The sequence below is a fragment of the Crinia signifera genome, chromosome 6, assembly GCF_055691185.1.
Source record: "Crinia signifera chromosome 6, ASM5569118v1, whole genome shotgun sequence".
Taxonomy (NCBI): domain Eukaryota; kingdom Metazoa; phylum Chordata; class Amphibia; order Anura; family Myobatrachidae; genus Crinia; species Crinia signifera.
The window spans coordinates 59,559,635-59,579,951 of NC_139222.1; the positions used below are offsets into that span (position 1 = coordinate 59,559,635).

General features: G+C 43.1%; 8 non-coding genes and 4 pseudogenes across 8 annotated transcripts; all 12 read left to right on the plus strand.

Annotated features, from left to right (window-relative positions):
* The first annotated feature begins 14,882 nt into the window (after positions 1–14,882).
* LOC146011225 (5S ribosomal RNA) lies at positions 14,883–15,001 on the plus strand. The gene has a single exon (XR_014444916.1). It is a non-coding gene; the product is annotated as a 5S ribosomal RNA (ribosomal RNA).
* Positions 15,002–15,346: 345 nt separating this feature from the next.
* On the plus strand, positions 15,347–15,465 carry LOC146014639 (5S ribosomal RNA). Its single transcript, XR_014447587.1, has one exon. It is a non-coding gene; the product is annotated as a 5S ribosomal RNA (ribosomal RNA).
* A 345-nt stretch (positions 15,466–15,810) lies between these two features.
* On the plus strand, positions 15,811–15,929 carry LOC146016030 (5S ribosomal RNA). The gene has a single exon (XR_014448933.1). It is a non-coding gene; the product is annotated as a 5S ribosomal RNA (ribosomal RNA).
* A 344-nt stretch (positions 15,930–16,273) lies between these two features.
* Positions 16,274–16,392, plus strand: LOC146013150 (5S ribosomal RNA). Its single transcript, XR_014446133.1, has one exon. It is a non-coding gene; the product is annotated as a 5S ribosomal RNA (ribosomal RNA).
* Positions 16,393–16,737: 345 nt separating this feature from the next.
* LOC146010961 (5S ribosomal RNA) lies at positions 16,738–16,855 on the plus strand (annotated as a pseudogene).
* A 345-nt stretch (positions 16,856–17,200) lies between these two features.
* LOC146016633 (5S ribosomal RNA) lies at positions 17,201–17,319 on the plus strand. Its single transcript, XR_014449517.1, has one exon. It is a non-coding gene; the product is annotated as a 5S ribosomal RNA (ribosomal RNA).
* Positions 17,320–17,664: 345 nt separating this feature from the next.
* Positions 17,665–17,783, plus strand: LOC146010696 (5S ribosomal RNA; annotated as a pseudogene).
* Positions 17,784–18,128: 345 nt separating this feature from the next.
* LOC146011386 (5S ribosomal RNA) lies at positions 18,129–18,247 on the plus strand (annotated as a pseudogene).
* Positions 18,248–18,593: 346 nt separating this feature from the next.
* Positions 18,594–18,712, plus strand: LOC146010890 (5S ribosomal RNA; annotated as a pseudogene).
* Positions 18,713–19,057: 345 nt separating this feature from the next.
* LOC146014453 (5S ribosomal RNA) lies at positions 19,058–19,176 on the plus strand. The gene has a single exon (XR_014447406.1). It is a non-coding gene; the product is annotated as a 5S ribosomal RNA (ribosomal RNA).
* Positions 19,177–19,695: 519 nt separating this feature from the next.
* On the plus strand, positions 19,696–19,814 carry LOC146017450 (5S ribosomal RNA). The gene has a single exon (XR_014450321.1). It is a non-coding gene; the product is annotated as a 5S ribosomal RNA (ribosomal RNA).
* A 346-nt stretch (positions 19,815–20,160) lies between these two features.
* On the plus strand, positions 20,161–20,279 carry LOC146016648 (5S ribosomal RNA). The gene has a single exon (XR_014449532.1). It is a non-coding gene; the product is annotated as a 5S ribosomal RNA (ribosomal RNA).
* The last annotated feature ends 38 nt before the right edge of the window (positions 20,280–20,317 follow it).

A 20,317-nucleotide genomic window follows, 5' to 3' on the forward strand; every position in this document is an offset into this window, starting at 1 on the left:
TGCTAACTCACCCCTGAAATACATACTTATTCACCCTATTTTGTTCATTGGACTCATTTCTCATTTGAAATGCCCATTTTTGGGGGGCCAGAAATGTGCGTCTTTAAAAGGTGATTTCTACGATACCCCACTTTTGCGCGTCAGACCTCAACTTTTCCCGTAAACGCAGAAAAACCACAATTTTCAGGAGAAACGAGACAGACATCCCCTCCCTCTGCCACCCACCCGCCCAACTGACAGCCAGCCATTAGACATGCACAGATAGTTCTGAGGGTCTGTCTGTGATGTCATAAAGGGCCTGCTGATCAATGGGCAGCTTTCTGATTGGCTGCTGTATTTGATTGACAGATGGAAGCTGGCAGCTGATTGGCTGTCTAGCCTAAAGTGCTTTACACACCTCCCTGATGGTACCACTGGCTAAGACTCCACCTCAGCTCATTGGGTAATGAAAAATTTAGAACAATTGATGGATGAAAGCAGGCAGGCCGGCCATTTTGGGACACTCATTGGACTTGTTTAATGCAATGCACCTTTGTATATTCACATGCATTCGCTTCATGCTGTTACCACTGTGCATAAAAATTTGGAAACATGGCATACAGTGTATCATTTGGTGTCTAAGTCATGTTTCCCATATTTTCCCTTCCCAGATACAAGCCCGTTGGAGTGTTTGGGGCACTTTTTAGCTAAAATCATCCTACGGGGCCTAACTGCATATGCTAAAGCCTGCCTATTTTGAATGGTGTAGTGGCCCCTGCAACCTCCAAAAATATCAGGACTTACTTCCCCAATAACCTGCTAACTCACCCCTGAATTACATACTTATTCACCCTATTTTGTTCATTGGACTCATTTCTCATTTGAAATGCCCATTTTTGAGGCGCCAGAAATGTGCGTCTTTAAAAGGTGATTTCTACGATACCCCACTTTTGCGCGTCGGACCTCAACTTTTCCCGTAAACGCAGAAAAACCGCAATTTTCAGGAGAAACGAGACAGACATCCCCTCCCTCTGCCACCCACCCGCCCAACTGAAAGCCAGCCATTAGACATGCACAGATAGTTCTGAGGGTCTGTCTGTGATGTCATAAAGGGCCTGCTGATCAATGGGCAGCTTTCTGATTGGCTGCTGTATTTGATTGACAGATGGAAGCTGGCAGCTGATTGGCTGTCTAGCCTAAAGTGCTTTACACACCTCCCTGATGGTACCACTGGCTAAGACTCCACCTCAGCTCATTGGGTAATGAAAAATTTAGAACAATTGATGGATGAAAGCAGGCAGGCCGGCCATTTTGGGACGCTCAGTGGGCTTGTTTAATGCAATGCACCTTTGTATATTCACATGCATTTGCTTCATGCTGTAACCACTGTGCATAAAAATTTGGAAACATGGCATACAGTGTATCATTTGGTGTCAAAGTCATGTTTCCCATATTTTCCCTTCCCAGATACAAGCCCGTTTGGGACACTTTTTAGCTAAAATCATCCTACAGGGCCTAACTGCATATGCTAAAGCCTGCCTATTTTGAATGGTGTAGTGGCCCCTGCAACCTCCACAAATATCAGGACTTACTTCCCCAATAACCTGCTAACTCACCCCTGAAATACATACTTATTCACCCTATTTTGTTCATTGGACTAATTTCTCATTTGAAATGCCCATTTTTGGGGAGCCAGAAATGTGCGTCTTTAAAAGGTGATTTCTACGATACCACACTTTTGCCCGTCGGATCTCAACTTTTCCCGTAAACGCAGAAAAACCGCAATTTTCAGGAGAAACGAGACAGACATCCCCTCCCTCTGCCACCCACCCGCCCAACTGAAAGCCAGCCATTAGACATGCACAGATAGTTCTGAGGGTCTGTCTGTGATGTCATAAAGGGCCTGCTGATCAATGGGCAGCTTACTGATTGGCTGCTGTATTTGATTGACAGATGGAAGCTGGCAGCTGATTGGCTGTCTAGCCTAAAGTGCTTTACACACCTCCCTGATGGTACCACTGGCTAAGACTCCACCTCAGCTCATTGGGTAATGAAAAATTTAGAACAATTGATGGATGAAAGCAGGCAGGCCGGCCATTTTGGGACACTCATTGGACTTGTTTAATGCAATGCACCTTTGTATATTCACATGCATTCGCTTCATGCTGTAACCACTGTGCATAAAAATTTGGAAACATGGCATACAGTGTATCATTTGGTGTCTAAGTCATGTTTCCCATATTTTCCCTTCCCAGATACAAGCCCGTTGGAGTGTTTGGGGCACTTTTTAGCTAAAATCCTCCTACGGGGCCTAACTGCATATGCTAAAGCCTGCCTATTTTGAATGGTGTAGTGGCCCCTGCAACCTCCAAAAATATCAGGACTTACTTCCCCAATAACCTGCTAACTCACCCCTGAATTACATACTTATTCACCCTATTTTGTTCATTGGACTCATTTCTCATTTGAAATGCCCATTTTTGGGGCGCCAGAAATGTGCGTCTTTAAAAGGTGATTTCTACGATACCCCACTTTTGCGCGACGGACCTCAACTTTTCCCGTAAACGTAGAAAAACCGCAATTTTCAGGAGAAACGAGACAGACATCCCCTCCCTCTGCCACCCACCCGCCCAACTGAAAGCCAGCCATTAGACATGCACAGATAGTTCTGAGGGTCTGTCTGTGATGTCATTAAGGGCCTGCTGATCAATGGGCAGCTTTCTGATTGGCTGCTGTATTTGATTGACAGATGGAAGCTGGCAGCTGATTGGCTGTCTAGCCTAAAGTGCTTTACACACCTCCCTGATGGTACCACTGGCTAAGACTCCACCTCAGCTCATTGGGTAATGAAAAATTTAGAACAATTGATGGATGAAAGCAGGCAGGCCGGCCATTTTGGGACGCTGAGTGGACTTGTTTAATGCAATGCACCTTTGTATATTCACATGCATTTGCTTCATGCTGTAACCACTGTGCATAAAAATTTGGAAACATGGCATACAGTGTATCATTTGGTGTCTAAGTCATGTTTCCCATATTTTCCCTTCCCAGATACAAGCCCGTTTGGGACACTTTTTAGCTAAAATCATCCTACAGGGCCTAACTGCATATGCTAAAGCCTGCCTATTTTGAATGGTGTAGTGGCCCCTGCAACCTCCAAAAATATCAGGACTTACTTCCCCAATAACCTGCTAACTCACCCCTGAAATACATACTTATTCACCCTATTTTGTTCATTGGACTAATTTCTCATTTGAAATGCCCATTTTTGGGGAGCCAGAAATGTGCGTCTTTAAAAGGTGATTTCTACAATACCCCACTTTTGCCCGTCGGATCTCAACTTTTCCCGTAAACGCAGAAAAACCGCAATTTTCAGGAGAAACGAGACAAACATCCCCTCCCTCTGCCACCCACCCGCCCAACTGAAAGCCAGCCATTAGACATGCACAGATAGTTCTGAGGGTCTGTCTGTGATGTCATAAAGGGCCTGCTGATCAATGGGCAGCTTTCTGATTGGCTGCTGTATTTGATTGACAGATGGAAGCTGGCAGCTGATTGGCTGTCTAGCCTAAAGTGCTTTACACACCTCCCTGATGGTACCACTGGCTAAGACTCCACCTCAGCTCATTGGGTAATGAAAAATTTAGAACAATTGATGGATGAAAGCAGGCAGGCCGGCCATTTTGGGACGCTCATTGGACTTGTTTCATGCAATGCACCTTTGTATTTTCACATGCATTCGCTTCATGCTGTAACCACTGTGCATAAAAATTTGGAAACATGGCATACAGTGTATCATTTGGTGTCTAAGTCATGTTTCCCATGTTTTTCCTTCCCAGATACAGTACTAGCCATTTGAGTGTTTGGGGCACTTTTTAGCTAAAATCATCCTACGGGGCCTAACTGCATATGCTAAAGCCTGCCTATTTTGAATGGTCTAGTGGCCCCTGCAACCTCCAAAAATATCAGGACTTACTTCCCCAATAACCTGCTAACTCACCCCTGAAATACATACTTATTCACCCTATTTTGTTAATTGGACTCATTTCTCATTTAAAATGCCAGTTTTTGGGGGGCCAGAAATGTGCGTCTTTAACCCCTTCCTGACACAGCCAGTTTTTGCCTTCCTGACAGTGCCCTTTTTTTTCAAATCTGACATGTATCACTTAAGTGGGGATAACTTTTTTTTGCTTTTACTTATCCCAGTGATTTTGAGATTATTTTCTCGTGACACATTGTACTTCAAGTTAGTGGTAAATTTGGGTCGATACAGTCTGTGTTTTTTTGTGAAAAATACCAAAATTTCGCAAAAAAATGGAAAATTTAGCAATTTGCAAAATGTTAAATTTTCTGCTTGTGAGACAAATAATCATACCACTCAAAATAGTTAATAACTAACATAGACCATATGTCTACTTTATGTTTCCATCATTATTTCAACTTCCTTTTAAATTTTTTGGACACTAGTAGGCTTAAAATATGAATAGCAAATTCTCAAATTTTCAAGAAAATTTTAAACACTGATTTTTTTAGGGACCAGTTCAGTTCTGATGAGACTTTGAGGGACTTGTATGTGAGACACCCCCATAAATGATGCCATTTCAAAAACTGCACCCCTCACAGTATTCAAAACAGCATTTTGGAAGTTTGTTAACCCTTTAGGTGTTTCACAGGAATTAAAACAAAGTGTAGGTGAAATTTCAAAATTTCATTTTTTTTGCAGATTTGCAATTTTAATAAATTTTTCTAAGGAACACAGTACATTTTACTAGAGAAATGTGACTAACAATTGATTCCCCCAATTCTTTTGTTTTCATAAATATCCTATATGTGGCCCTAGTGTGCACGTTGACCAAACCACAGGCTTCATAATAGAAGGAGCACCTACTTGATTTTGGAGCCTCCTTTTTATGAGATTATTTTTTAGGCACCATGTAGGTTTCTAGGCAGAAGGAGTGATTTTTGTATTTTGCAGCTCAGATTCTGGTGGAATTTTGGTGGGTGCTATGTCGCATTAGCAAGACTCCCAAAGCACCAATACAGTGGAAGCCCCCCACAAGTGACCCCATTTTGCAAACTTCACCCCTCAGGGAATTCATCTAGGGGTATAGTGTACATTTCAAACCCCCAGGGGTTTCACCAATTTTGATACAACTGGGCTGTGCAAATGAAAAATTACATTTTTTACACAAAAATGCAGTTCTGGCTCCAAATTTGTCATTTTCACAAGGAATGAAGGAGACAAAGCACCCCAAAATCTGTGCCAAAATTTCTCCCGAGTACGGCAATGCCTCACATGTGACCAAAAAATACCATTTGGGTGCATGGCAGGACTCAGAAGGGAAGGAGTGATTTTTGTATTTTGCAGCTCAGATTCTGGTGGAATTTTGGTGGGTGCTATGTCGCATTAGCAAGACTCCCAAAGCACCAATACAGTGGAAGCCCCCCACAAGTGACCCCATTTTGCAAACTTCACCCCTCAGGGAATTCATCTAGGGGTATAGTGTACATTTCAAACCCCCAGGGGTTTCACCAATTTTGATACAACTGGGCTGTGCAAATGAAAAATTACATTTTTTACACAAAAATGCAGTTCTGGCTCCAAATTTGTCATTTTCACAAGGAATGAAGGAGACAAAGCACCCCAAAATCTGTGCCAAAATTTCTCCCGAGTACGGCAATGCCTCACATGTGACCAAAAAATACCATTTGGGTGCATGGCAGGACTCAGAAGGGAAGGAGTGATTTTTGTATTTTGCAGCTCAGATTCTGGTGGAATTTTGGTGGGTGCTATGTCGCATTAGCAAGACTCCCAAAGCACCAATACAGTGGAAGCCCCCCACAAGTGACCCCATTTTGCAAACTTCACCCCTCAGGGAATTCATCTAGGGGTATAGTGTACATTTCAAACCCCCAGGGGTTTCACCAATTTTGATACAACTGGGCTGTGCAAATGAAAAATTACATTTTTTACACAAAAATGCAGTTCTGGCTCCAAATTTGTCATTTTCACAAGGAATGAAGGAGACAAAGCACCCCAAAATCTGTGCCCCAATTTCTCCCGAGTACGGCAATGCCTCACATGTGACCAAAAAATACCATTTGGGTGCATGGCAGGACTCAGAAGGGAAGGAGTGATTTTTGTATTTTGCAGCTCAGATTCTGGTGGAATTTTGGTGGGTGCTATGTCGCATTAGCAAGACCCCCAAAGCACCAATACAGTGGAAGCCCCCCACAAGTGACCCCATTTTGCAAACTACACCCCTCTGGGAATTCATCTAGCGGTATAATGTACATTTCAGACCCCCAGGGGTTTCACCAATTGTGGTACAACTGGGCAGTGAAAATGAAAAATTAAATTTTTTACACAAAAATGCAGTTCTGGCTCAAAATTTTTCATTTTCACAATTAATGAAGGAGACAAAGCACCCCAAAATCTGTGCCACAATTTCTCCTGAGTACGGCAATGCCTCACATGTGACCAAAAAATACCATTTGGGTGCATGGCAGGACTCAGAATGGAAGGAGTGATTTTTGTATTTTGCAGCTCAGATTCTGGTGGAATTTTGGTGGGTGCTATGTCGCATTAGCAAGACCCCCAAAGCACCAATACAGTGGAACCCCCCCACAAGTGACCCCATTTTGCAAACTACACCCCTCAGGGAATTCATCTAGGGGTATAGTGTACATTTCAAACCCCCAGGGGTTTCACCAATTTTGATACAACTGGGCTGTGCAAAATAAAAATTAAATTTTTTTTACACAAAAATGCAGTTCTGGCTCAAAATTTTTCATTTTTATAAGGTATGAAGGAGAAAAAGCTCCCCTAAATCTGTGCCCCAATTTCTCCCGAGTACGGCAATGCTTCATGTGTGACCAAAAAATGGCAGGACTCAGAAGGGAAGGAGTGATATTTGGATTTTGCAGCACAGATTCGTGTGGAATTTTGGTGGGTGCTATGTCGCATTAGCAAGACCCCCAAAGCACCAATACAGTGGAAGCCCCCCACAAGTGACCCCATTTTGCAAACTACACCCCTCAGGGAATTCATCTAGGGGTATAGTGTACATTTCAAACCCCCAGGGGTTTCACCAATTTTGATACAACTGGGCTGTGCAAATGAAAAATTACATTTTTTTACACAAAAATGCAGTTCTGGCTCAAAATTTTTCATTTTCATAAGGTATGAAGGAGAAAAAGCACCCCAAAATCTGTGCCCCAATTTCTCCCGAGTACGGCAATGTCTCACATGTGACCAAAAAATACCAGTTGGGTGCATGGCAGGACTCAGAAGGGAAGGAGTGATTTTTGGGCTCAGATTCTGGTGGAATGAATGGTGGGTGCTATGTGGCATTAGCAAGACCCCCGAAGCACGGTGAAATGATGAACCTAATAATCCATAGAAGTGTGGTATATTTTAAAACACTCCTTTATACATAGGCCGGGTTTGTCGGGGCAAGTGTCACACTGGAAAATAGTTTGCTTTCTTATTCCCTTTTTATAGCAAACTTTGCACCTTTTTTGTGTCCTGCCCTTTTTTCCAGTGGAGGGGATTTCATCAGGAAAATGCTGCCCTGGTACAATACGGGGGCCAGTACTAGAAGTACTGGGGCCCTCTGCCTGCTGGTTCCCAAATATTAGGCTCTTTATGACTTCCTCTTGAAAGTGCATAAATGTCCCCCTCTGGCTGGTAGAACGGAATAGCACGTAAGCGTTATACAGTGCCATCTGGATGATATACACGGCCAGCTTCTTGTACCAGATTTTTGTTTTCCGCAGGGCACTGTACGGCTTCAGTACCTGATCTGAAAGATCCACTCCGCCCATGTACTTATTGTAATCCAGGATACAATTAGGTTTTGAGGTGTGGGTACTGGTACCTCGTACAGGGACGGAGGTGGTACTGTCTCCGTGAATTGTTGTCAGTATAAGGACATCCCTCTTGTCCTTATATTTGACCAACAACATATTTTCGGTGCATATTCCCCTGCTTTCACCCCTTCTCATTACTTGGGCAATGTGCGTTTTTGGGAGGCCTCTTTGGTTCTTGCGCACAGTACCGCAAGCTGCTGTACCTCTTGAACCAAGGGCCTTAAACAGGGGGATGCTAGTGTAAAAGTTATCCACATAGAGGTGATAACCTTTATCCAGGAAGGGGTGCACTAAATCCCAGACAATTTTTCCACTAACACCTACGAGGGAGGGGGGGCATTCTGGCGGTTCAATTCTTGAATCCTTCCCTTTATATACCCTAAACCTGTGAGTGTACCCTGAGGTGCTTTCACACAGCTTATACATTTTTATGCCATACCTTGCCCTCTTACTGGGAAGGTACTGGCGGAATTTAACCCTTCCTTTAAAATGTATAAGGGACTCGTCTATGCAAATGAATTTATCTGGGATGTACGTCTCTGGAAATTTGGCACTGAAATGATCAATGACCGGCCTGACTTTGAATAGCCGGTCAAAGGTGGGATCATCTCTGGGTGGGCACTGTGCATTATCGTTGTAATGCAAAAATTTAAGGATTAACTCAAAACGAGTCCGGGTCATGGCCATACGGTAAAGTGGGGTGCTGTACAGAACATCTGTACTCCAATATTGCCTAATTTCTGGCTTTTTTACTATGCCCATATGAAACACCAGACCCCAAAACGTCATCATCTCTACTGCATCTACAGGGGTCCACCTAGCAAATGATGATGTGGGGTTTTGAGCAATAAACTGCTGTGCATATAAATTAGTTTGGTCCACCATTAAATTTATAAAATCATCAGAGAAAAATAATTTGAAAAAGTCAATTTCTCTGAGACCTGTGGAATCAAATTGGATTCCTGGGATGGCCAAAAACTCAGGAACCTGGGGCTCAAAATTGTCTGGTGGTGGGGTCCATACAAGATCAATTATTGGGGGGGGGTCTCAGCTGCTCTACGGAGGCGTCTTTGAGGGGGTCCCTCATCACTAGAGGAGGAAGAGGAGCTTAAGATGAATCCTTCAAATTCCCCGCTTGCCTCACTGGCTGTGTCAGAGTCAGAGGCAAGCATGGCATATGCCTCCTCCGCTGAATACATTCTTCTGGATGACTGGGATGACATTTGGGATGACATTTGGGATGCCATTTTTATTTTTGTGTTTCTGGTAGTTAAATGTTTCAACACGTGTATAGTGTAGGGGGGGTACAAACTTTATTTCAACCCGGGGGGTATGTAGTGTGTAGTGTGTATGTAGTGCAGAAAAAAAAAAAAAAAAGGTCCTGCGCCAAAAATTGAGCACAGATGTTGGTCAGTAACGTCCGTCACTGAACAGCGCTCAAAGGCAACAGGAATTTGATCAAAAAAAAAAAAAATAGATCAACCCTGTGCCGAAAAAGCTGATCAGTGATGTACGTCACTGATCAGCGCACAGTGGCCACAGGACACCCACAAAATCACAGTGTGTGTAAAAAAAAAAATTAAAAAAAGACCCCACAGCACCCTCAAAAAAAAAAAAAAAAGGTGATCAGTGATGCGACACTGATTACCAGTGAGGGGCAGCAGGTGCACAACCTTTGGTGCAACTGACAGTGCAACTGGCAGCAACTGACAGGTATATATAAAAAAAAAACCCTGCACCCCCAAAAAGTTGCTGATCAGCACAGATATACTGATCAGCACAAAAGGGGGGGTAGCAGACACAAAATATAGCATTCTCTATGACTCTCTGTCACTATCTCTCTCTATCTCTCTATCTCTCACTATCTATCTATCACTATCTATCACTCTATGACACTGCAGCAGCAGCACTGACAGTTATATATATATAAAAAAAGCCCTTGCACCCCCAAAAAGTTGCTGTTCAGCACAGATATACTGATTAGCACAAAAGGGGGGTAGCAGACACAAAATATAGCACTCTCTATCACTCTCTGTCACTATCTCTCTCTATCTCTCTATCTCTCACTATCTATCACTCTATGGCACTGCAGCAGCAGCACTGCACCCCCAAAAAGTTGCTGATCAGTTAATTTATACTGATCAGCACAAAAGGGGGGGCAGCAGACACAAAATATAGCACTCTCTGTCACTATCTCTCTCTATCTCTCTCTATCTCTCTCTATCTCTCTATCTATAACTCTATCACAATGCAGCAGCAGCAGCACAACACAGGAAGTCACAAGAAGTCAGATCCAGGAAGCATCCAGCACGCTACAAGCAGTGATCAGGTGATCAGGTAAGTATTTGCAAGGATCAGGTCAGTATATCACGGCAGATAGGCACGGTGACCGCACTGCACGCAATTCCAGACCGGAATGGCGTCTGCAGTCCAGTCACCGTTAGTTTAAATCACCCTCCATGGCTGTGATTGGTCCATCGGTCCGACAGACCAATCACGGCCTTTGGGGGCGGGTGGGGTGAGGTGGGGTGACACCAGTGTCACCCTTACACCCCGTGGTGATTGGTGCTGTACTTTACAGCACCAATCACCACCGATCCCTGTGTCACCGGCGAACGTTATTCGCCGGTACACAGAAAACGCTGTAATTGGCTGTTCACATTTGAACAGCCAATCACAGCGATCGCCGACGGGGGGGAGGCATCGCCACCCCCCCTGGGCATGCAGGGACATGTCTGCTGTCAGGGACAGCAGACATGTTTAAACTGTCACCGCGTCTATAGACGCGGTGACAGTTTAAAGCCATGACGTACATTTATGCCATGCGTCGGGAAGTACATCCCGGCCATGACGTAAATGTACGTCAAATGTTGGGAAGGGGTTAAAAGGTGATTTCTACGATACCCCACTTTTGCGCGTCGGACCTCAACTTTTCCCGTAAACGCAGAAAAACCGCAATTTTCAGGAGAAACGAGACAGACATCCCCTCCCTCTGCCACCCACCCGCCCAACTTACAGCCAGCCATTAGACATGCACAGATAGTTCTGAGGGTCTGTCTGTGATGTCATAAAGGGCCTGCTGATCAATGGGCAGCTTTCAAATTGGCTGCTGTATTTGATTGACAGATGGAAGCTGGCAGCTGATTGGCTGTCTAGCCTAAAGTGCTTTACACACCTCCCTGATGGTACCACTGGCTAAGACTCCACCTCAGCTCATTGGGTAATGAAAAATTTAGAACAATTGATGGATGAAGGCAGGCAGGCCGGCCATTTTGGGACGCTCATTGGACTTGTTTAATGCAATGCACCTTTGTATTTTCACATGCATTCGCTTCATGCTGTAACCACTGTGCATAAAAATTTGGAAACATGGCATACAGTGTATCATTTGGTGTCTAAATCATGTTTCCCATGTTTTTCCTTCCCAGATACTAGCCATTTGAGTGTTTGAGCACTTTTTAGCTAAAATCCTCCTACGGGGCCTAACTGCATATGCTAAAGCCTGCCTATTTTGAATGGTCTAGTGGCCCCTGCAACCTCCAAAAATATCAGGACTTACTTCCCCAATAACCTGCTAACTCACCCCTGAAATACATACTTATTCACCCTATTTTGTTAATTGGACTCATTTCTCATTTAAAATGCCAGTTTTTGGGGGGCCAGAAATCTGCGTCTTTAAAAGGTGATTTCTACGATACCCCACTTTTGCGCGTCGGACCTCAACTTTTCCCGTAAACGCAGAAAAACCGCAATTTTCAGGAGAAACGAGACAGACATCCCCTCCCTCTGCCACCCACCCGCCCAACTGACAGCCAGCCATTAGACATGCACAGATAGTTCTGAGGGTCTGTCTGTGATGTCATAAAGGGCCCTCTAATCAATGGGCAGCTTTCTGATTGGCTGCTGTATTTGATTGACAGATGGAAGCTGGCAGCTGATTGGCTGTCTAGCCTAAAGTGCTTTACACACCTCCCTGATGATACCACTGGCTAAGACTCCACCTCAGCTCATTGGGTAATGAAAAATATAGAACAATTGATGGATGAAAGCAGGCAGGCCGGCCATTTTGGGACGCTCATTGGACTTGTTTAATGCAATGCACCTTTGTATTTTCACATGCATTCGCTTCATGCTGTAACCACTGTGCATAAAAATTTGGAAACATGGCATACAGTGTATCATTTGGTGTCTAAGTCATGTTTCCCATATTTTCCCTTCCCAGATACAAGCCCGTTTGAGTGTTTGGGGCACTTTTTAGCTAAAATCATCCTACGGGGCCTAACTGCATATGCTAAAGCCTTCCTTTTTTTGAATGGTGTAGTTGCCCCTGCAACCTCCAAAAATATTAGGACTTACTTCCACAATAACCTGCTAACTCACCCCTAAAATACATACTTATTCACCCTATTTTGTTCATTGGACTTATTTCTCATTTGAAATGCCCTTTTTTGGGGGGCCAGAAATGTGCGTCTTTAAAAGGTGATTTCTACGATACCCCACTTTTGCGCGTTGGACCTCAACTTTTCCCGTAAACGCAGAAAAAACGCAATTTACAGGAGAAACGAGACAGACATCCCCTCCCTCTGCCACCCACCCGCCCAACTGAAAGCCAGCCATTAGACATGCACAGATAGTTCTGAGGGTCTGTCTGTGATGTCATAAAGGGCCCTCTAATCAATGGGCAGCTTTCTGATTGGCTGCTGTATTTGATTGACAGATGGAAGCTGGCAGCTGATTGGCTGTCTAGCCTAAAGTGCTTTACACACCTCCCTGATGGTACCACTGGCTAAGACTCCACCTCAGCTCATTGGGTAATGAAAAATTTAGAGCAATTGATGGATGAAAGCAGGCAGGCCGGCCATTTTGGGACGCTCAGTGGACTTGTTTAATGCAATGCACCTTTGTATATTCACATGCATTGGCTTCATGCTGTAACCACTGTGCATAAAAATTTGGAAACATGGCATACAGCGTATCATTTGGTGTCTAAGTCATGTTTCCCATATTTTCCCTTCCCAGATACAAGCCCGTTTGAGTGTTTGGGACACTTTTTAGCTAAAATCATCCTACAGGGCCTAACTGCATATGCTAAAGAATGCCTATTTTGAATGGTGTAGTGGCCCCTGCAACCTCCAAAAATATTAGGACTTACTTCCCCAATAACCTGCTAACTCACCCCTGAAATACATACTTATTCACCCTATTTGTTCATTGGACTCATTTCTCATTTGAAATGCCCATTTTTGGGGGGCCAGAAATGTGCGTCTTTAAAAGGTGATTTTTACGATACCCCACTTTTGCGCGTCAGACCTCAACTTTTCCCGTAAACGCAGAAAAAACGCAATTTTCAGGAGAAACGAGACAGACATCCCCTCCCTCTGACACCCACCCGCCCAACTGACAGCCAGCCATTAGACATGCACAGATAGTTCTGAGGGTCTGTCTGTGATGTCATAAAGGGCCTGCTGATCAATGGGCAGCTTTCTGATTGGCTGCTGTATTCGATTGACAGATGGAAGCTGGCAGCTGATTGGCTGTCTAGCCTAAAGTGCTTTACACACCTCCCTGATGGTACCACTGGCTAAGACTCCACCTCAGCTCATTGAGTAATGAAAAATTTAGAACAATTGATGGATGAAAGCAGGCAGGCCGGCCATTTTGGGATGGTCAGTGGACTTGTTTAATGCAATGCACCTTTGTATATTCACATGCATTCGCTTCATGCTGTAACCACTGTGCATAAAAATTTGGAAACATGGCATACAGTGTATCATTTGGTGTCTAAGTCATGTTTCCCATGTTTTTCCTTCCCAGATACTAGCCCGTTTGAGTGTTTGGGGCACTTTTTAGCTAAAATCATCCTACGGGGCCTAACTGCATATGGTAAAGCCTGCCTATTTTGAATGGTCTAGTGGCCCCTGCAACCTCCAAAAATATCAGGACTTACTTCCCCAATAACCTGCTAACTCACCCCTGAATTACATACTTATTCACCCTATTTTGTTCATTGGACTCATTTCTCATTTGAAATCCCCATTTTTGGGGCGCCAGAAATGTGCGTCTTTAAAAGGTGATTTCTACGATACCCCAGTTTTGCGCGTCGGACCTCAACTTTTCCCGTAAACGCAGAAAAAACGCAATTTTCAGGAGAACGAGACAGACATCCCCTCCCTCTGCCACCCACCCGCCCAACTGACAGCCAGCCATTAGACATGCACAGATAGTTCTGAGGGTCTGTCTGTGATGTCATGAAGGGCCTGCTGATCAATGGGCAGCTTTCAAATTGCTGCTGTATTTGATTGACAGATGGAAGCTGGCAGCTGATTGGCTGTCTAGCCTAAAGTGCTTTACACACCTCCCTGATGGTACCACTGGCTAAGATTCCACCTCAGCTCATTGGGTAATGAAAAATATAGAACAATTGATGGATGAAAGCAGGCAGGCCGGCCATTTTGGGACGCTCATTGGACTTGTTTAATGCAATGTACTTTTGTTTATTCATATGCATTCGCTTCATGCTGTACCCACTGTGCATAAAAATTTGGAAACATGGCATACAGTGCTTTATTTGGTGTCTAAGTCATGTTTGCCATATTTTCCCTTCCCAGATACAAGCCTGTTTGAGTGTTTGGGGCACTTTTTAGCTAAAATCAACCTACAGGGCCTAACTGCATATGCTAAAGCCTGCCTATTTTGAATGGTGTAGTGGCCCCTGCAACCTCCAAAAATATCAGGACTTACTTCCCCAATAACCTGCTAACTCATGGAAGCTAAGCAGTGTTGGGCCTGGTTAGTACTTGGGTGGGAGACCACATGGAAACACCAGGTGCTGTAGGTTTTTTCAAATTACTTGCAAATTGTTAATATCATGCTAATATCATGCTAATATCAAATTGCTAATATCATGTCCTGTAGGTCTTTTTACATTACCAACACTTGATTTTTTTCAGTAATCCAATACAGTTAGGAAACTTTTTTATTAGCTTACCTGGTGATAGAAGCAGAAGAGGGCAAAAAAGTGCCTGTATCTCACCTACAGCCATACCACATTGGATAGGCCCAATCTCGTCTGATCTTGGAAGTTAAGCAGTGTTGGGCCTGGTTAGTACTTGGGTGGGAGACCACATGGGAACACCAGGTGCTGTAGGTTTTTTCACATTACTGGCAAATTGTTTTTATTCTCTAGCTATTTAAATTGGAAACTTTTTCTTTTTATTGCCAGCACTGACATTTGGAAGAGGTCAAACAGACACAATAGCCATCACCTAAAGACTTACCACACTGTTTAGGCCCAATTCCAACTGCTTTTGGCAGCTAAACAGTGTTGAGCCTATTTAGTAATTTAATTTAAGACCCCCTGCTAATATCATGTCCTGTAGGTCTTTTTACATTACCAACACATGATTTTTTTCAGTAAGCCAATACAGTTAGGAAACTTTTTTATTAGCTTACCTGGTGATAGAAGTAGAAGAGGGCAAAAAAGTGCCTGTATCTCACCTACAGCCATACCACATTGGATAGGCCCAATCTCGTCTGATCTTGGAAGCTAAGCAGTGTTGGGCCTGGTTAGTACTTGGGTGGGAGACCACCTGGGAACACCAGGTGCTGTAGGTTTTTTCACATTACTGGCAAATTGTTTTTATTCTCTAGCTATTTAAATTGGAAACTTTTTCTTTTTATTGCCAGCACAGACATTTGGAAGAGGTCAAACAGACACAATAGCCATCACCTAAAGACTTACCACACTGTTTAGGCTCAATTCCAACTGCTTTTGGCAGCTAAACAGTGTTGAGCCTCTTTTGTAGTTTAATTTAAGCCCCCCTGCTAATATCATGTCCTGTAGGTCTTTTTACATTACCAACACATGATTTTTTTTAGTAAGCCAATACAGTTAGGAAACTTTTGTATTAGCTTACCTGGTGATAGAAGTAGAAGAGGGCAAAAAAGTGCCTGTATCTCACCTACAGCCATACCACATTGGATAGGCCCAATCTCGTCTGATCTTGGAAGCTAAGCAGTGTTGGGCCTGGTTAGTACTTGGGTGGGAGACCACCTGGGATTACCAGGTGCTGTAGGTTTTTCACATTACTGGCAAATTGTTTTTATTCTCTAGCTATTTATATTGGAAACTTTTTCTTTTTATTGCCAGCACAGACATTTGGAAGAGGTCAAACAGACACAATAGCCATCACCTAAAGACTTACCACACTGTTTAGGCTCAATTCCAACTGCTTTTGGCAGCTAAACAGTGTTGAGCCTCTTTTGTAGTTTAATTTAAGACCCCCTGCTAATATCATGTCCTGTAGGTCTTTTTACATTACCAACACATGATTTTTTTCAGTAAGCCAATACAGTTAGGAAACTTTTGTATTAGCTTACCAGGTGATAGAAGTAGAAGAGGGCAAAAAAGTGCTTTTAACTCACCTACAGCCATACCACATTGGATAGGCCCAATCTCGTCTGATCTTGGAAGCTAAGCAGTGTTGGGCCTGGTTAGTACTTGGGTGGGAGACCACATGGGAACACCAGGTGCTGTAGGTTTTTTCACATTACTGGCAAATTGTTTTTATTCTCTAGCTATTTAAATTGGAAACTTTTTCTTTTTATTGCCAGTACAGACATTTGGAAGAGGTCAAACAGACACAATAGCCATCACCTCAAGACTTACCACACTGTTTAGGCCCAATTCCAACTGCTTTTGACAGCTAAACAGTGTTGAGCCTCTTTAGTAGTTTAATTTAAGACCCCCTGCTAATATCATGTCCTGTAGGTCTTTTTACATTACCAACACATGATTTTTTTCAGTAAGCCAATACAGTTAGGAAACTTTTTTATTAGCTTACCTGGTGATAGAAGTAGAAGAGGGCAAAAAAGTGCCTGTATCTCACCTACAGCCATACCACATTGGATAGGCCCAATCTCGTCTGATCTTGGAAGCTAAGCAGTGTTGGGCCTGGTTAGTACTTGGGTGGGAGCCACATGGGAACACCAGGTGCTGTAGGGTTTTTCACATTACAGGCAAATTGTTTTTATTCTCTAGCTATTTAAATTGGAAACTTTTTCTTTTTATTGCCAGTACAGACATTTGGAAGAGGTCAAACAGACACAATAGCCATCACCTAAAGACTTACCACACTGTTTAGGCCCAATTCCAACTGCTTTTGGCAGCTAAACAGTGTTGAGCCTCTTTAGTAGTTTAATTTAAGACCCCCTGCTAATATCATGTCCTGTAGGTCTTTTTACATTACCAACACATGATTTTTTTCAGTAAGCCAATACAGTTAGGAAACTTTTGTATTAGCTTACCTGGTGATAGAAGTAGAAGAGGGCAAAAAAGTGCCTGTATCTCACCTACAGCCATACCACATTGGATAGGCCCAATCTCGTCTGATGTTGGAAGCTAAGCAGTGTTGGGCCTGGTTAGTACTTGGGTGGGAGACCACATGGGAACACCAGGTGCTGTAGGTTTTTTCACATTACTGGCAAATTGTTTTTATTCTCTAGCTATTTAAATTGGAAACTTTTTCTTTTTATTGCCAGTACAGACATTTGGAAGAGGTCAAACAGACACAATAGCCATCACCTAAAGACTTACCACACTGTTTAGGCCCAATTCCAACTGCTTTTGGCAGCTAAACAGTGTTGAGCCTCTTTAGTAGTTTAATTTAAGACCCCCTGCTAATATCATGTCCTGTAGGTCTTTTTACATTACCAACACATGATTTTTTTCAGTAAGCCAATACAGTTAGGAAACTTTTTTATTAGCTTACCTGGTGATAGAAGTAGAAGAGGGCAAAAAAGTGCCTGTATCTCACCTACAGCCATACCACATTGGATAGGCCCAATCTCGTCTGATCTTTGAAGCTTAGCAGTGTTGGGCCTGGTTAGTACTTGGGTGGGAGACCACATGGGAACACCAGGTGCTGTAGGTTTTTTCACATTACAGGAAAATTGTTTTTATTCTCTAGCTATTTAAATTGGAAACTTTTTCTTTTTATTGCCAGTACAGACATTTGGAAGAGGTCAAACAGACACAATAGCCATCACCTAAAGACTTACCACACTGTTTAGGCCCAATTCCAACTGCTTTTGGCAGCTAAACAGTGTTGAGCCTGTTTAGTAGTTTAATTTAAGACCCCCTGCTAATATCATGTCCTGTAGGTCTTTTTACATTACCAACACATGATTTTTTTCAGTAAGCCAATACAGTTAGGAAACTTTTTTATTAGCTTACCTGGTGATAGAAGTAGAAGAGGGCAAAAAAGTGCCTGTATCTCACCTACAGCCATACCACATTGGATAGGCCCAATCTCGTCTGATCTTTGAAGCTTAGCAGTGTTGGGACTGGTTAGTACTTGGGTGGGAGACCACATGGGAACACCAGGTGCTGTAGGTTTTTTCACATTACAGGCAAATTGTTTTTATTCTCTAGCTATTTATATTGGAAACTTTTTCGTTTTATTGCCAGCACAGACATTTGGAAGAGGTCAAACAGACACAATAGCCATCACCTAAAGACTTACCACACTGTTTAGGCTCAATTCCAACTGCTTTTGGCAGCTAAACAGTGTTGAGCCTGTTTAGTAGTTTAATTTAAGACCCCCTGCTAATATCATGTCCTGTAGGTCTTTTTACATTACCAACACATGATTTTTTTTAAGTAAGCCAATACAGTTAGGAAACTTTTTTATTAGCTTACCATGTGATAGAAGTAGAAGAGGGCAAAAAAGTGCCTGTATCTCACCTACAGCCATACCACATTGGATAGGCCCAATCTCGTCTGATCTTTGAAGCTTAGCAGTGTTGGGCCCGGTTAGTACTTGGGTGGGAGACCACATGGGAACACCAGGTGCTGTAGGTTTTTTCACATTACTGGCAAATTGTTTTTATTCTCTAGCTATTTAAATTGGAAACTTTTTCTTTTTATTGCCAGCACAGACATTTGGAAGAGGTCAAACAGACACTATAGCCATCACCTAAAGACTTACCACACTGTTTAGGCCCAATTCCAACTGTTTTTGGCAGCTAAACAGTGTTGAGCCTCTTTAGTAGTTTAATTTAAGACCCCCTGCTAATATCATGTCCTGTAGGTCTTTTTACATTACCAACACATGATTTTTTTCAGTAAGCCAATACAGTTAGGAAACTTTTGTATTAGCTTACCTGGTGATAGAAGTAGAAGAGTGCAAAAAAGTGCCTGCATCTCACCTACAGCTATACCACATTGGATAGGCCCAATCTCGTCTGATCTTGGAAGCTAAGCAGTGTTGGGCCTGGTTAGTACTTGGGTGGGAGACCACATGGGAACACCAGGTGCTGTAGGTTTTTTCACATTACTGGCAAATTGTTTTTATTCTCTAGCTATTTAAATAGGAAACTTTTTCTTTTTATTGCCAGCACAGACATTTGGAAGAGGTCAAACAAACACAATAGCCATCACCTAAAGACTTACCCCACTGTTTAGGCCCAATTCCAACTGCTTTTGGCAGCTAAACAGTGTTGAGCCCAGAGGCGGAACTACCATTGGTGCAGCAGGTGCATTGCACCGGGGCCCCTGAGGACTAAGGGGCCCACTACTGCCTAAACCAGCAGCTTGTACCTCTATCACCCACTGTTGTGGGGCCCAAATTGTACTTTTGCACCTGGGCCCACCACTCACAAGTTCCGCCACTGGTTGAGCCTCTTTAGTAGTTTAATTTAAGACCCCCTGCTAATATCATGTCCTGTAGGTCTTTTTACATTACCAACACATGATTTTTTTCAGTAAGCCAATACAGTTAGGAAACTTTTTTATAAGCTTACCTGGTGATAGAAGTAGAAGAGGGAAAAAAGTGCCTGTATTTCACCTACAGCCATACCACATTGGATAGGCCCAATTTCGTCTGATCTTGGAAGCTAAGCAGTTTTGGGCCTGGTTAGTACTTGGGTGGGAGACCACATGGGAACACCAGGTGCTGTAGGTTTTTTTCACATTACAGGCAAATTGTTTTTATTCTCTAGCTATTTAAATTGGAAACTTTTTCTTTTTATTGCCAGCACAGACATTTGGAAGAGGTCAAACAGACACAATAGCCATCACCTAAAGACTTACCACACTGTTTAGGCTCAATTACAACTGCTTTTGGCAGCTAAACAGTGTTGAGCCTCTTTTGTAGTTTAATTTAAGACCCCCTGCTAATATCATGTCCTGTAGGTCTTTTTACATTACCAACACATGATTTTTTTCAGTAAGCCAATACAGTTAGGAAACTTTTGTATTAGCTTACCTGGTGATAGAAGTAGAAGAGGGCAAAAAAGTGCCTTTAACTCACCTACAGCCATACCACATTGGATAGTCCCAATCTCGTCTGATCTTCGAAGCTAAGCAGTGTTGGGCCTGGTTAGTACTTGGGTGGGAGACCACATGGGAACACCAGGTGCTGTAGGTTTTTTCACATTACAGGCAAATTGTTTTTATTCTCTAGCT